Source organism: Meriones unguiculatus, chromosome 4 (assembly GCF_030254825.1).
Source record: "Meriones unguiculatus strain TT.TT164.6M chromosome 4, Bangor_MerUng_6.1, whole genome shotgun sequence".
Lineage (NCBI taxonomy): Eukaryota > Metazoa > Chordata > Mammalia > Rodentia > Muridae > Meriones > Meriones unguiculatus.
The window spans coordinates 83,026,813-83,042,845 of NC_083352.1; positions in this window are offsets into that span (position 1 = coordinate 83,026,813).

Sequence of the window (16,033 nt, forward strand, 5' to 3'; positions counted from 1 at the left end):
GGCTTCTAAGGCGATCACCATTGCATAAGACCCTGTCGTGTGATACTTTCTGTGGAGACTCACCCTAGATAGGAAGCCAACGGTAGACTCTGTCTTTCAGACAGGACATGGCAGTCACTTCCGGGGCAGAGCAGCTGAGCCATCATAAGATGAGGCCTGCTAGCTGGGGCACAGGCCGCCTGCGGCCCAGCGCTCTGTGGTGGTGTAACTGCCTGTACACTGCCCAGGAAGTGCTCTGTGGTGCAGCTTTTCCCAAGCCTGCACACAACAGGCTGCCCAAGAGCAGCAAACACTCTGCAGGTGTGCACAGAACATGCACTGGCTCACCAAGGAGGACTGGTTGGTATCCTCTCTTGTGTCTCTAGGTACTCCCTCTGTCTGAGGTCAGTAGCCATCTCTCTGTGGGTTTCCTGGATTCGCCCTGACGGGAGGGAAGGAGAGGATGTGGGGGAGGGGCCAGGAACCTGGCACCCTGTGGTGTCTCACCCTCAGTCCAGTCCCTGGAGAAGAGCCACCTGGGACTAGGGTCCATTTATGGGCACAGTGACATGCCAGGTGCATGTGTGTGCTGGGGGCCTGTGCAGAAGCAGCAGCTGTACCTTCCTGTTGGTCTTACCACACCTTTGCCTTTGTAAAATTTTGTACAAATAGTCCCACAGGACTTATTGTTGTCTGGAGCTCCATAGCTTGGCCCCAGGTCTTTTGTAGAGTCATGACCTCTATTGGTCCAGGTGTAGAAAAAAGGGAATGATGCTGTCTCCTCACTACATTTCATAGACCAGGGTCTTCTGTTCCTTTCCATCTGGACTTGGCCTCCTCACCAAGGCTCTGCTGGCTCTAGTATGTGGCTTAAGACACAAGGCAACACTCTACCCTTCCACAAGGAAGCAAGCAGCTCTTGCTCCATAAATGACTGTACAGCACCAGCTGCGAGCCTGGGGGAGGGGTTCACCACCCTGCTGGGGAGCAGCTGAAAGCACCCGAGTAAGGCTCTGGGCCCTTAGGGCTTGTGGTCCAGAGGAGAAGGGCAGGGAGCCTCACAGCTTGGAGGGTTGGTTTCCTGGGTTTGGGCTGTGCAGGGAAAATTTCATTAAAAGCACGTGTGTGAAGAAAGGAACTGAATGGGTGAGGGGGGCTTTAGCCTGCAGCACGTGGAAAGTTCTAAGGTAGGTGGGGACATACCGAAGGGGCTGAGTCACAGGAGAAGGGGGCTGTGTGAGTGCTGGGCAGCAGAGGTCAGGAGAGAGACACCATGAATGTGTGTGGTGGGGGGTGAGGCACCGCAGGGGCTGGGAGCCATTGCCTATGACTGACGGTTCACTCACCCTGGCGTAGCCGACATTGCCCTGACTCCCATGTTGGGCCCAGTCTTAGCTGAAAAGAAGAGAAGACCCCCCGCTCCCCGCCCTGTGAGCTTGCTGAGTGTGGTGGTGACAGGCCTGAGGACTTCTGTGGACAGGACAAGGGCAGCCAAATAGTCTCATTCTGCTTCCTGCCCCACTTTGCTTCCTGGTCTTTCCTTACTACCTGGCCTTCTTTGTTTCCTGTTCCTGCCTCACTTCCTGTTCTGCTTTGCTTTTCCTTCCTGCCTGTTATCCTGCTTTGCTTCCTGTTCCACTTCCTGTATCACTTTACTTCCTGCCCTGTTTTACTTCCCTCCTGCACCGTTTCCTGTCCTTCCTAACTGCCACTTCCCACTTTGCTTCCCTTTGTTTTCGGGTCTTTCCCTGCCCCAGTCGGTACGCTCCACCCCAGTGACCAGCTTTAGTGAAGCTGGCTCTAACAACCATGGAGGCTACCAGCTTTGTGGCCTGTGGGATACCCCAGTGGAGCCTCTCCTGAGCCAAGGCCCAGCTCCAGGGACCCATTTCTGAGTCTCTCTGACCTCACCCCTCTGCCCTTCCACAACATGTCTTCTATGCCCTGAAGTGCACTTTCCAGTAACTGCTCAGAAGATGGATGTTAAGCCAGGGGGGCCTCCAGCCATGAGATCAGGTCTCGTGGTCCTGCCCAAGCCACCTACATCAGCGCCATCCTTTCCCACTGGAAAGTCATCGGAGCCCTTGGCTGGGATTCTGTTGGGTATCTTTTAGGGCATAATTTAATTTTTTTTAAATTTTATTTTGTACTTGGGGCATTTTAGCTGCTTGTATGTCTGTGTCTCACGTGCATGGGTGCTTGAAGAGGCCAGAAGAGCCTTGCATCCGGTGGACTTGGAGTTACGGGCAGCCGCTGTGTGGGGTGCCAGAAGTAGAACCCCGATCCTCTGGAAGCGCAGCCAGTGCTCTTACTGCTGAGGGATGACTTTCTCCAGTTCCAGAACACGTTAGTTAGGAAGGTGTGCCCGACATGGGCGAAGACGAGGTCACATCTGCCGGCCTGAGTAGCGGTCATGCTGGCGTTTTCCAGAGGCTGTGACTGGTGCTGGTAGGATAGTTTGCTTTGAATGTCTTTTCCCAAATTTAGGCTCTGGGATGAGACGCTCTCCCCGAGACACCCATGTGGCTCTCTCCCCCACTGTTCTGGAGCCTTGGCTTTAAGGCCACCTGCTCAGAGAGGCCTAGCATGGCCTGTCCCCTCATAGACCCCCCATTCTGCATTTCTTCAGAGGGCTGTCTCAGCGCTCCACACCTGGCTCACGTGTGTACTGTCTGCCTCAACCAGCAGGTGGCAGTATTGTTCATTGCGTTCTCTGTGCTATAGGGCACACTGCCTGATACACAAAAATAATGAAGGTGTTACGTTCTTGAGTGCCCGCCCCTGTCCTTACATTTAAATGCTACAGATGATTTAATGCAGTGACTCAGCTCCTTTGTTCAAGTAGGGGGAAGTATGGAGGTGCCTCTAATGGGGTTTAGGCATCCAAAGCGGGGAAAGGCTAGGGAAATGAACTCTGTCCAGAAGAGGTGTGTAGTAAAGGGATTTTCCCCCCACACACTGTAATGAAATACTTCAGAAAAGAGCTAAGGAAGGGTTATTTTGGCTCCCAGTTTCTGAGGTTTTGGCCATGGTGGCCTGGCTCCGTTGCCTTGAGACAGAGGTAACCAGAGAGTATAGCAGAGGCAATTTACAATATGGCAATCAGGAAGCAGACAAAGAAAAGGACCAGGGACAAAATTACCCTCTACAGAGACACCCCCTCTCCAATGGACCTTTGATAGTGGTTTTGTGTGTGTGTGTGTGTGTGTGTGTGTGTGTGTGAACTTGATACAAACTAGAATCACCTGAGAAGAAAGAAACTTAACAGAGAATATGCTCCTCCTGTGGCATTTTCTTGTTTGGTGATTGATGAGGGAGAGCTCAGCTCACTGTGAGCAGGTGGTCCTGGGTGCTGTAAGAAGTCAGGGTGTGTGAGCCACTGGGAGCAAGCACCCCTCTGTTTGAGTTTGTGCCTCCAGGTTCCTGCCTTGCGTCCTTTTCCTGGCTTCGCCCAGTGATGGGCCTGTGAGCTGTAAGCGGAAACAAACCCTTTCCTCCCCACATTGCTCATGGAGCAGTGGAAATGCCAGGGAGGCAGGCGTTTCCTCCCGGTAGCCCACTGACAGCCCACCGATGAAGCCGGCACTCTCGTCTCACAGCCATCTGTAACTCTAGTTCCGAGGGATCCGATTTTGGCCTTCGTGGGCGCCAGACACCCATGTGGTACACTGGCTTCGCATATGTGCAGGTAAACACTCACACATTTTAAATAAAAATAAAATGTCTTAAAAAAGAAGTCAAGCTGCCTTCTAACCCCCAAATTTTACACTGTCCAAGAGAACAGAAACATTCATTTATACAAGTAGTTCTCAACATGTAAGTTGTGACCTCTTTGGGGGCCAATGATGCTTTCACAGCAGTTCCCTAAAACTTACTGGGAGGGCTGGAGAGATGGCTCAGTGGTTAAGAGCACTGACTGTTCTTCCAGAGGCCCGGGTTCAACTCCCAACACCCACATGCAGCTCAGAACTGTCTGTAACTCCTGTTCCAGGGGATCTGATACCCTCACATGAACATATATCCAGTCAAACACCAATGTACATAAAATAAAAATAAATAAATAAAAAGACTTACTGGAAAACACAGATATTTTAATTTTGATTCATGACAGTAGCAAAATTACGGCTATGAAGTAGCAATGAAAATAATTTTATGATCGAGGGTCACCACAGCATGAGGAACTGTGTTAAAGGGTTGCAGTGTCACGAAGGTTGAGAGCTGCCGATTTCAGAGAACCACAATGACTCTAGTAGGATTCCTCAAATAACAAAAAGCCACTCCAACAACCATCACCAGTGACAGAGGATATGATTGGCCCCACAGAGGTCCTTCCAGTAGTACCAAGAAGTGGCCACTGGCTCATTCTACCAGTCAGTGGACCTCCAAATGGTGACAGAAGCCAGACACAAATGACAGCCTGATGCCATCTTTTTGGAAACCCTGACAGGTGAGGAAGGAATCAGGGCAGAATTTGCTTGAGCTTGGGGCAGGACCTGACTGCAAAGCAGCTCTCGGGAGTCAGGATGTAGTCTGTGTTCTGGGGACAGCTGAGTGGTTACTGAATTAAACCGATACTCTGCCCTGAGATGGGTTCACTCGGTGACTTTACAGTTGCGCTTAACATCTTGAAATTGTTTTGAGGTTGGCTGATGTTAGTTTATGTTTAAGTGTTTTTCCTGCATGTGTGTGTGTACCGTGTGTGAGCCTGGTGCCCATGGAAACCAACAGAGGGTGTCAGATACTCGGGGACTGGAGTTTACAGGAGATTGTAATTGCCATGTGGTGTTGAAATCAGAGCTGGGTCCTCTGGAAGAGTAGCCAGTGCTCCTTAAAAAAAAAAAAAAAAAAATTAGTTATTTATTATGTATACTGTATTCTGCCTATATGTACACCTGCACACCAGAAGAGGCCACTGGACTTCACTATAGATAGTTGTGAGGCACCATGTGGTTGCTGGGAATTGAACTCAGCACCTCTTGAAGAGCAGCCAGGGTTTTTAACCTCTGAGCCATCTCTCCAGCTGACAGCCAGTGCTCTTAACCACTGAGCCATCTCTCCATCCCCTTGCTAGACATATTTAAGGGGTTCCAAATGACAATGAGTTATGTATATGGTATGATGTGATCAAACCAGAGTCATTAGCATCTTCCCTCAAACATTTAAAGTGTTCAGTCAACGTTCATTAACTGTATTTACGGAATACCTTGAGATATTTTAGTGCATGTGGTACAGCAGGCACTGATTGGATCAGGGTGATTGCTGAGTCTTTTAAAAATACTTGTTTTATCTCTCTCTCTCTCTCTCTCTGTGTGTGTGTGTGTGTGTGTGTGTGTGTGTGTGCTTGCTTGCAGTGCCCACAGAGGCCAGGCAAGGGCATCAGGTTCCCTGGAGGTGGAGTTATGGCAGGTTATACTGGGAACTAAACTTGGGTTCTCTGCAAGAAGAGTACCTGCTCTTAACCACTGAACCATTTTTCTGGCCTCTCGTGTTTTTATTGTCTTAAAATTGTAATTTAATTATACTTGACTACACAGTCAATTTCCGTGCAAGTATGTACTTGAGTGTATCCTTCTTAACACACCTCCAACCCTCCCCTTTCCTCTCCCCTCCTGTAAGCTGCTTTGTTCCTGACAGTTCTGCTTTGACTTTCATGTCATTTGTACATCACAAGATTTCATGTACTGACGTAAAACCGAGAACCCGTGGGTGAGAGAGAATATGTGATTTTTGTCTGTTTTAAGAAGTTAACTAATGTGTGGGTGTGTTGCCTACATGTATGTTTGTGCACTACATGTATGCAATGCCCATGAAGATCAGGAGAGGCTGTTGGATCCCCTGGGACTGGAGTTAGAGAGGGTTGTGAACCATCATGTGGGGTGCTAGGAATGGAATCTGGGTCCTCTAGAGAAGCAGCCAGTGCTCTTAACCACTGAGCCACCTTCCCCAGCTCCAGTATTTGTCTTTCTGAGTCTGACTCAATTTAATATTTAATAATATTTAATATGATTATTACCTGTTACATCCATTTTTCTGCAAATGACATGTGTTGACCTTTCTTTATGGTTGAAAAAAAAAATCCCATTTTCTCTCTGTGTCTCTGTCCCTCTGACTTTCTGTCTCTCTCATATATATTGTATTTGCTCCTTGCTCCTCCCCAGACTTGCTCAGAGCTACTAAGCATTGTGGGAGACATCCCTGCTTTATTATTAAAGCCCAGCTGAGCAGTGGTGGCGCACGCCTTTAATCCCAGCACTCGGAAGGCAGAGGCAGGCAGGTCTCTGTGAGTTCAAAGCCAGCCTGGTCTACAAAGCGAGTTCCAGGGCAGCCAAGGGTACATACAGAGAAACTCTGCCTCAAAAAACAAAAACAAAGCAAGCCCAGGCCAGCATATCACTCCTACTATTGACCATACATACATATATGTCCTCTGATCTCTCTCCATGAATACATATATATACACACATACATATGTCTGCAAAGGACTGGGCAAAGAAAACATGATATATATATGTATGTATATGTGTACCTATATGTATGCGTGTATGTATATGTGTGTACCTATCTCACGTTTTCCTTGCCCCATCCACTGCGGATGGACATGTTGTTTGGCTCCATACATAGGTCAGCTACTATGAACAGTGCTGCAGTGACCATGGGCGTGCAGATGTCCTTGTGATGTGCTGACACAGAGTCCTTTGGGAAAATATCTGAGAGTGATGTGCCTGTACCACACAGTAGGTCTGTTTTCGGTTTTTATTTTACTATGGTGTCGGGAGCTTTTGAGCTCCTCCTCACTATGTACAAAATATATAATGGATGGTGAATGTCCTTGCTTGCTTTCTGTTGATGTGATCAAACACTGACCAGAAGCAGGGGGGGGGGGGGCGGGGGGCGAGGAAGAAAGGGTTTATTTCACCTTCGTTTACAGTCCATCGTCGTCTAGGGAAGCCAAGGCGAGAACTCAAGACGGGCTAGAAGTAGAAACCACAGAGCGTCTCTGCTTTCCGCCTTGCTTGGAAGCTGTCGGCTACTTTTCTTACACGATCCAGACTTACCAGCCTAGGAGTAATATTGTCCACAGTGGACTGGGCCCTCCCACATCAAATTAGTAGTCAAGAAAAACGTCCCACAGACACGCCCACAGGCCATTCTGATGGAAGCAGTTCTTAAGTCCCCTCTCCGGGATGTGTCAGGTTGACAAAATCAAGAATGGCCTGTTTCTGCCATTTAAACTGTTTCCAAAACTGCATTTGTCTTTCTCAGTGCAAGATGTGGGAGCGTGTGGTCTCCCAGGATAGCGGCTCAGGAGGCTAACTGCACCTTAGCTCTTCTGCGTGCTGTCTGTTTTCCGTCATTGGCTCTCATGGCCTGCAGGGCGTCCTGGGGGCAGCAGAGGGCGCCCTGCTCACAGGATGGCAGTCCAGAGGTTGGTCCATCTGTGGAATGCGGTTTCTTTTACTCCTTGGCTATAGGATCTCTGTCAATCAAATCCCATTTTCCCCCTGACTTGTGCGACCCGTTAAGAGCTGCTTATTGTTGCTTCTGAAGAGGGGAGCCCCTTCCAACTGGAGGTCTCAGCGCCAGCAGAACATGAATGAGCCACAAACAATGCCTATCTGGGGGATATAGCTCCCTCGAGACCCCCTGCTCTGAACGCTTTTATCAAGCAGAGACTACAGGCGCCTGTGAGGGACCTCAGGGTGACAGGGTTAGACCAGGCAACCCACAAGGGACCTCAGGGGGCAGGGGTTCTGTCTGGTCAATAGCAGGAATGAAGCAATGGCCTGAGCTTTAATAATAGAGCAGAGGAGTCTTCCCACAATGCGCAGAAGCTCCAAGTGAGCCTGAGAAATGACTATATTGGTGACGCCAAGGAGATGGCACAACATCACTGAGCCGCTTTGGCTCTGGTTGGAGAGTTTTTAAGCTGAAGTGTCAGCGAGTCCCAGTTGTTGGGTATTTTAGAGGCTTTGTTTATTGTGTGTCTGTACAAAAGGTGTAGGGGTCAGGGGACAATTTGCAGGAACTAGTTTTCTCCTTTCGCCCAGGTCTTCCGGCTTGGCAGCAAGCACCTTTAGCTGCTGAGCCGTCTCACCAGCCCACAGCTGGACTGATTTTAATTTCATGGCTTTTTAATTCTGCTTTGCCTTCTGAGGCTGGGTCTTGCTCTGTGAGGTGGCTGTGAGTGCTGGGAACCAAGCTCTGATCCTAGGAAGTGCTCTCAACCACTGAACCATCTCCCCAGCCCCAAAGCTTGTGTTTGATGGGATAAATGATGTCATCAGCTTTGAGCTGCTAATCCTCAGGTGCTGATCGGCTGCGGGCATGCTCTGCTCCGTGTATGCGTGGTACCACTGAAGGCTGAGCACTGTGGGCAGAGAAGCCTGGCCACTCCACCCCCAAACAGCTATGGTCTTCTGGAAGATGCCAAGCTCAAAAAAAAAACCAAACAAACATGGATGTGGCCAGGGTGCGGAATGAAACTGGTTGAAAGCAGTTTACTTAACAATTGTTTTGTTTTGCCTCGTGAGACACGGTCTTGCTATGTAGCCCAGGCTGGTCTCAAATTCTCAGCAGTCATCTTGCCTCAGCCTTCCAAGTGCTGGGGTAATAGCAATGTGACACCACATGTGACCAATGATATTTTTTATTAAAAACAAATGCTTATAATACTTTTAAATTATAATTAAAATTATATATCTATAATTGACACATCATAATTGCATTTTGGTGTACAGTGTGTTCGTGGCATGAAATGATCACATCAAGGTAGTACATGATGGCTGCCTTAAATATCTGTCACTTCTTTGTGTTGTGGTCATTGGGTCCTCTCTCTGATCATTCCAGAACAGATATCTGCTGTGAGGTGTCCTCTGTGCTTTGAGTGACCTTTCTGACCATGGGGGACACCCATGTCCACCATCTCCCTCCAACTTCTCCCTGCCACAGTGGCCCTTTTGTGTGTGATTGATATATTTTTCTTCTTATATGCAAATGTATGACACTTATCTTTCTGTGTAGGGCTGATGTCACTTAGGGCAATATTCCCCAGCCATGACCCTGCTGGTGATTTTCATGGCAATTTCCAAGCTGAACTAAAGGAATGGTTGCACAGTGAATGTATGAACTAGGCTCCTGCATTTAGTGTTTATGCCTGCTTTACCCAGCACTCACCCACCCCACCTGGTGCCTACATGGGAACCCATATCTTCCCTCCTTCCTTCCTTCCTTCCTTCCTTCCTTCCTTCCTTCCTTCCTTCCTCTATCCCTCCTCCCCCCTCTTTCTCTTTCTTTTAAATATTTATTTATTTTATGTATGTGAATGCTCTATCTGCATGTGTGCCTAAATGCCAGGAGAGGGCACGAGATCACGTTATAGATGGTTGTGAGCCACCGTGTGGTTGCCAGGAATTGAACTCAGGACCTCTAGGAAGAGCAGACAGTGCTCTTAACCACTGAGCCATCTCTCCAGCCCCCTCTCTCTTTCATTCATTCGTTTTAATTCTAAAAGTCCATGCAGTGAGTGTCGACAGCTCACAGCAGCCTCCTGACATCTTCTCCATCAAGTCTGTCACAGCACTGCCATGGGAACCAATACAGCTGATGGATAAACACTTATCAATTCAGGAGCACCGTTACACCCTGTCCACTAGAGTGCACTGCAGGAGAGCATGCTAGCATGGCACCAAGGAACACAGAAGCAGTAGAATTGGTGCCACATTGCCTGTGTACGTAGCCCACCACAGCCCTTTCTGCAGCCTAACTCACTCCAGGCATCAGTGCCATTCTCACACCCTGGGTACAAAGGAGAAAATGAGCACCATAGGCTGACTTTTCTCAAGCCCTGCTGGCGTGTGGCCATGTAGGTGTGTGTATGTAGTGGCAGGTAGCAAGGCCCCACCATTTGCCCCCCCCAAAAAAAAGTATGTATCAAAGTATCACTCTTTTAAAAAAATAGTTGTTTCTGATCTAGGGTTTCATCTAGTCCAGGATGGCCTCCAGTTTTCTCCGGAGCCAAGGATAACCTTGAACTTCTGATCCCCAGGGTTGACAGCTGTGCAGCATCATGCCTGGCATACTCAGTGCTGGGGCTCAAACCCAGGGCTCTGTCTGTGCATGCTGGGTCAGCGCTCCACAAACCCAGTGGCAAGGCCAGCCCTAGAGATGCCATTTCTAACACACCTCCCACACATCTGCAGTTGGCAGGGGCAGGAAAGAGCCCCTTCTCATGGCTGAACAGATACATCTGGAAAGCAGCTTGCAGCGTGGGTTGCCGGCTCTCGACCTCTGCTCCTGGGGATGAGCAGCATCCAGGGGTGACCACATGCAAAGTGCTACACAGCAGAAGACAAAAGTCACACAGGTCCTAGGATGTTTCCAGTGTTCAAATGTCACTAGGTAAAGGACAGTTGGTATTATAGGAGTGTGTACTCCGCACAGCATATCAGTTACAAGATCTATATCTCTATATATGCATATATGAAATACATACATATATATTTATATATGCATATACATATATGTGTGTATATAACAGCATTTTTTATATAGATACAGAAACAAGATAAAACAATAACCTTCCTGCAGGTGCATAGTGCACAAATGTCATCTTATGCAGACTGCATAGCAAACAGAGGGACCAAAACCCTAGCTGTAGTAACTTGGGAAGGGGACTCCAGGACAGGGCTTGGTGCCTCAGGAGTCGGAATTGCCTCCCTTCGTGGCCACATGAGTGTAGAAGAGGTAACGAAGGTAGGATGGCTCAGTGGGAAATGGCACTTTTTTTCATTTTAAGACAAATTTTCACTAAGTAGCCCCATCTGACCTCAAACTTGCAATGTAGACCAGGCTGGCCTCAAACTGAGAGAGAGAGAGAGACACTCCCCCATTCCTCATTCCTCTATCTCCTTAGTGCTGGGATTAAAGGCATGTGCCATTAAAACTCATCGAGATTGCCCCTGCCTCTGCTGGGGATTAAAGGCATGTGCCACTGCCAGGTTTAACAGCTTTTCTTGTTGCCAAGCCTGATGACCTGTTTGATCCCCAGAATCCACATGGTGGACAGAGAGAACTGACTTCTGTGAAATGTCCTCTTGCCTCCACACAAATGTGTGTGTGTGTGTGTGCATACACATAGATAACAACAACAACAACAACAAAAAATGTAATTAAAAAATAAAAAAGACATCATCCAGTTGTGTTTCCTTTTTTCTTATTTTGAGTTCAGGGAAGGGACCTCTAGGTGGCACCAGAGAGCGATGGATTTTTCTAGGTGTGCCAGCTGGCCCAAGGCCAGTTCCTGGACTACTCACAGTTGATGGCTGGGGCCAGTGTGGAACAAGGGACATGCCCTGTGAGACACTGACAAATACGGCTGAGGGTTGAAGGTACTCTCTGAGTCTGAAAGAGCAATCTGAGCCAAGACAACAACAACTCCCTAAAGAATCATTATGAGGTCACACATGGCCGCTGCTTGTCTGGGTCCCATGCTAAGGCCCAGGCCAGGCTTTGAGCCTTTCCTCCCTCTCACCAGGGCAGGAGAAAACAGTTTTGGATCTGGCATTTCTTTGGAGACCTATGTGAGCAAAGGACCCTCAGGCAAGGTTTCTTGGTTCACATCAATGTCTTGACCTCTGGAGAGCCCTGCCCCACGTCTTTGTATTTCTTGCTGCAATCCTGCAGGTCTACTACATGGCTAACAGGATGGAAAGACCCACCAGCAGGCAAGTTGGCATGAGCCGCTGAGCACAACCAGGCGCAGGCAATGGGCACAATGCAGCCCTTCTCTAGCCAATGTAGTGGGAACGCTCTGTATTTGAGCCTATCAGTGACTGAACAGAAGAGGAGAGTGTCCAGCTTTGGGAAGAAATGAGGGGTCATGTGCACAGTCCCAGGCCCAGTTCTGCCTGGGCCAGGGTTTAGTTAGGTTCAGTCCATTTTATTGTTAGAGCCTCTGTTGATTTGTTTATTTGTTAATCTTTGCCAGTTTTATTTTTAGATTTATTTATTTATTTTGTTTTTTTGAGATAGGATTTCTCTGTGTGGCACTGGCTGTCCTGGAGCTTGCTCTGTATAACCAGGCTGCCCTCAAATCCAGAGATCTGCCTGCCTCTGCCTTCCGGGTGCTGAGATTAAAAGCAAGCACTAGCACCATCTGCTAGATTAAAAATTTTTGTATTTTATACATACGTGCATGCAGTGCCTGAGGAGGCCAGAAGAGGGCACCAGATCTCTTGGACCTGGAATTCCAGATGGTTGTGAGTCACTCTGTGGGTGCTATGAACGAAATGAGGCCCCATGCAAGAGCAGCCAGTGTTGTTAACATTGAGCCATCTCTCCAGGCCCCTCATATGGTAATGCTGCCATCTGGGGTCCATGCGATTCCTGCCACCCCAAGAGCTCCACCATGAGACTTCTGGGGAAACTCCAGGTCCTTGTGGTCAAGTGTTTCAATGTCTGCGGCAAAGGGAGGGGAGTCTGTATCTTCATTAGAGCAGGAAGAATGGTGGGAAGAAGCTTGTGTGTTGCTATAGATTTAATCACAGCTGTTCTCTGCTGCCTAAGATAGAAAAGGGAAAACAAACCAAAACAAAACTGCTGTGAGCCACACAGAAGCAGGACAACACACACCCAATAGCTATTCAAACAGAGATTTGTTTTTCTCTCATGAGGAGAGGGTTGAATGCAGCCATTTGCTGCCTATGGCTTGAGCTACCATACAACTTATTTTAGTCACAGTCACAATGTGGCTACCATGGCTCCGGCTCTCACAGTTGTATTCAGGATGGGAAGTAGAAGGGAAAATGAAGGATAGGGTTCACTTTCACCTGTTCCTCTTCATATGGAAAGGTAGCACCTAGCTTCCAATTTCCCTGCTCTTTGACCAACAGAATCACGTGGCTCCCACCATAACCTGAGAGCATTGCTGCCCTGGGGTATCTGGTGTTCTGCTTGCAGGAGAAAGAGGTGGATGGGGTTAGCTTTCCTTAGTGTTTGGGAGCAGTGCCTTTTTCTTGGAGAGGAGGATGGCACCCTCCATAGGAGTGGAGAAGAGACCATGGGCCCACCCCCCAGCAGGGACCCTGGATACCAGACTGTCTGAAAATGGGGCTACTGGGGAGAGAGGGACCTGGTGCCCAGCCTGGGGTCTTGGGGGAAGCACCCTGAGCCAGAAGAACATGCATTCATTCAGTGATGACAGACAGGAGTGCCCCATCTTTAGGGTGGCTTGTGGATTTTCTACAGTGTTGGAGAGATCTTTCTGTTTTAATATCACCCAGCGTTTATGGACAAGAAGAGGATCAGTACATCCTTAAGTCCTATAGCAGATGTGCTGCTCACATTTTGCCCCAAATTCTTTACACGTTCTTTGCTTTACATAAAATGTCTACCACCCATAGCCTGGTGGTGGTGGCACACACCTTTGATCCCAGAGGTAGGAGGATCTCTGAGTTCGAGGCCAACCTGGTCTACAGAGTGAGTTCCAGGACAGCCAGGACTACACAGAGAAACCCTGTCTCAAAAGAAAAATACAACAATACAAAAAAAAGTCTACCTTCCACCTATCATCTATTTACCGCTTGCCTATCTGTATTTATCTACTTAATCATCTGTCCATCATCTGTCCATCATCTATCTATCTATCTATCTATCTATCTATCTATCTATCTATCTATCATCTCTTTTTCTATATCTATCTACCAATCATTTATCATCTATCCATCCGTATCTATTGTTTATATATCTTTGATCTATCATCTTTATCCATCAATCATCCACCAACTGTATATTATATATCTAATCATCTCTCAGTCACTTATCATGTTTCTATCAGTCACCTATCAGCTCTCTCTCCTCATCTGTGCATGAGTTTATTGTCTGTCTATCAATTATCTGTCACCTCGTTCTCTGTGTCTCTCTATGAATCTGTTACCTGTCTAGCTCTCTCTTCTCTGTCCTATTTGCATCTGCCTGTCCACAGAGAGAAAGGGAGACAGAGGAGCTGTGGAAGGAGGAAGATCCAGAACTTTAAACTTAGTGCTTAGATTAGTCCATCCCCCAAAAAAGCTCCTCTGAGGCTCCACATGGGGCCTCATGTGTGGAGGGTGCGGCTATGACTCAGCTTCGATCTGGAGCAGACATGGTGTCCAGGCCCCATCTTTGGGCAGCACAGGGTCCCAGATGCACAGTCCCACGCTTCTGAGGCTAAGTCCCTGACAGTAAGGGAGTATGTGCTGGCTCCATCTGGCAGGGCAGGCACAGCGTTGGCTGGGACAATCTGCTGTTTGCTTACAGCGACAGCAGAATACTCTTCTTCAGGACGTGGTTACTCATGGAGACACCTGCCAGTCACGGGAACAGCATCAGGTGGCATCGGTCCGAGGAGCCCTGACTCCCACAGGTGGCAGTCGGGTGCTTCTCTTGGAAGGTGTTGGGGACCCTGAGAATGGGAGAGACAGCTCTGGGGGGCAGAGATCGGCCTCCAGATGACTCCCCACATGTGACCTTTCTTCCTTTCCAAGAAAGGTTGAAACTTATACACACGCAGGCAAACACTACACACATAAAATTATAAAACAGATCAAAGACAAAAGGGTTGAAGCAGATATTTCTCTTCTCTCTTATTTCCCTTTGTTTTTTTAAATAATTTATTTATTTTTATTTTATATGCACTGGTGTTTATCCTGCGTGTATGTCTGTGTGAGGGTGTCAGATCTTGGCGTTACAGACAGTTGTGAGCTGCCATGTGGGTGCTGGAGATTGAACCCAGGTCCCTGGAAGAGCGAGCAGTCAGTGCTTTTTACCATTGAGCCATCTCTCCAGCACCTACCTTTTTTTTTTTTTTTTTTAAGGCTGGCTCTTAGTCTGTAGAAGGCTGGACTTGAACTCATGCTAACCGTTCTGCTTTAGCCTCCCAAGTGCTGGGACTGCAGCCAGGAGCTCCCGTGCCCAGCTTTTTAATTACTTTTTAAACACTGTGATACTAGGTCTTGAACATTCCAGGTGAGGGTGCTAGTGCTCAGACACACCCCCAGCTTCATGCATCACAATTAGGTGGCTTCAGGTGAAGAGCTTATCCAGCCCCCTCACCTCACATGAGGGGCACATGGGGAGCCCAGAGCAAGAAGGACCATCTTGACACTGCTCCCCTCAAAGGACTAGCCTCTGTGATCCCTGGATGGACACTGGCCTCCATCTCAGCCCAGCCGTCTTCGTCTTCATCTAATGTCACTCACATCCTGCTGTCACCTGCTGCCTGCCACACCGCGATGCCCACTAAAGGCCCCGGAGGTGTGAGATGAAAGTTCTTGTTACCTTCTAAAGGTCCTGCTCAGGGCAGTTAGGATCCATACTGGCCATAGCCTTTGTGGGGTACAGTTCAAGCCCCTGCTTTCTGCAATGTATGCCTCCTAATTCTGCTTAACCTGGTGTCCATAGGGTTCATGCCAGTGGTTCTCAACCTTTCGAATGCTGCGACCCTTAACACAGTTCCTCATGCTGTTGTAACCCCAACCACAAAACTATTTCCTTCCTTCCTTCCTTCCTTCCTTCCTTCCTTCCTTCCTTCCTTCCTTCCTTCCTTCCTTCCTTCCTTCCTTCCTTCCTTCCTTCCAATGATCTGTCTGCATGTACACCTGCAGGCCAGAAGAGGGCACCAGATCTCATTATAGATGGTTGTGAGCCACCATGTGGTTGCTGGGAATTGAACTCAGGACCTCTGGAAGAGCAGTCAGTGCTCTTAACCTCTGAGCCATCTCTCCAGCCCAGAAACTATTTTCATTGCTACTCCATAACCGTAATTTTGCTACTGTTTTGAATCACAATGTAAATATTCTTGGAGACAGAGGTTTGCCAATGAAGTTGGAACCCACGGGTTGAGAACCACTGGTTTATAGAGATGAGGCTCTATGTGCTCAGCCTCTCTTGGTCACCTTTATCCCTTTAACCCACAGACGTACACTGGGACCCATCTACAGGATAGCTGAAGAGAGTCCATCACCCATGGACAGCCCCAGATCATTCTCTGCCTTCTTGTTTTGCTGCACCTGCCCCT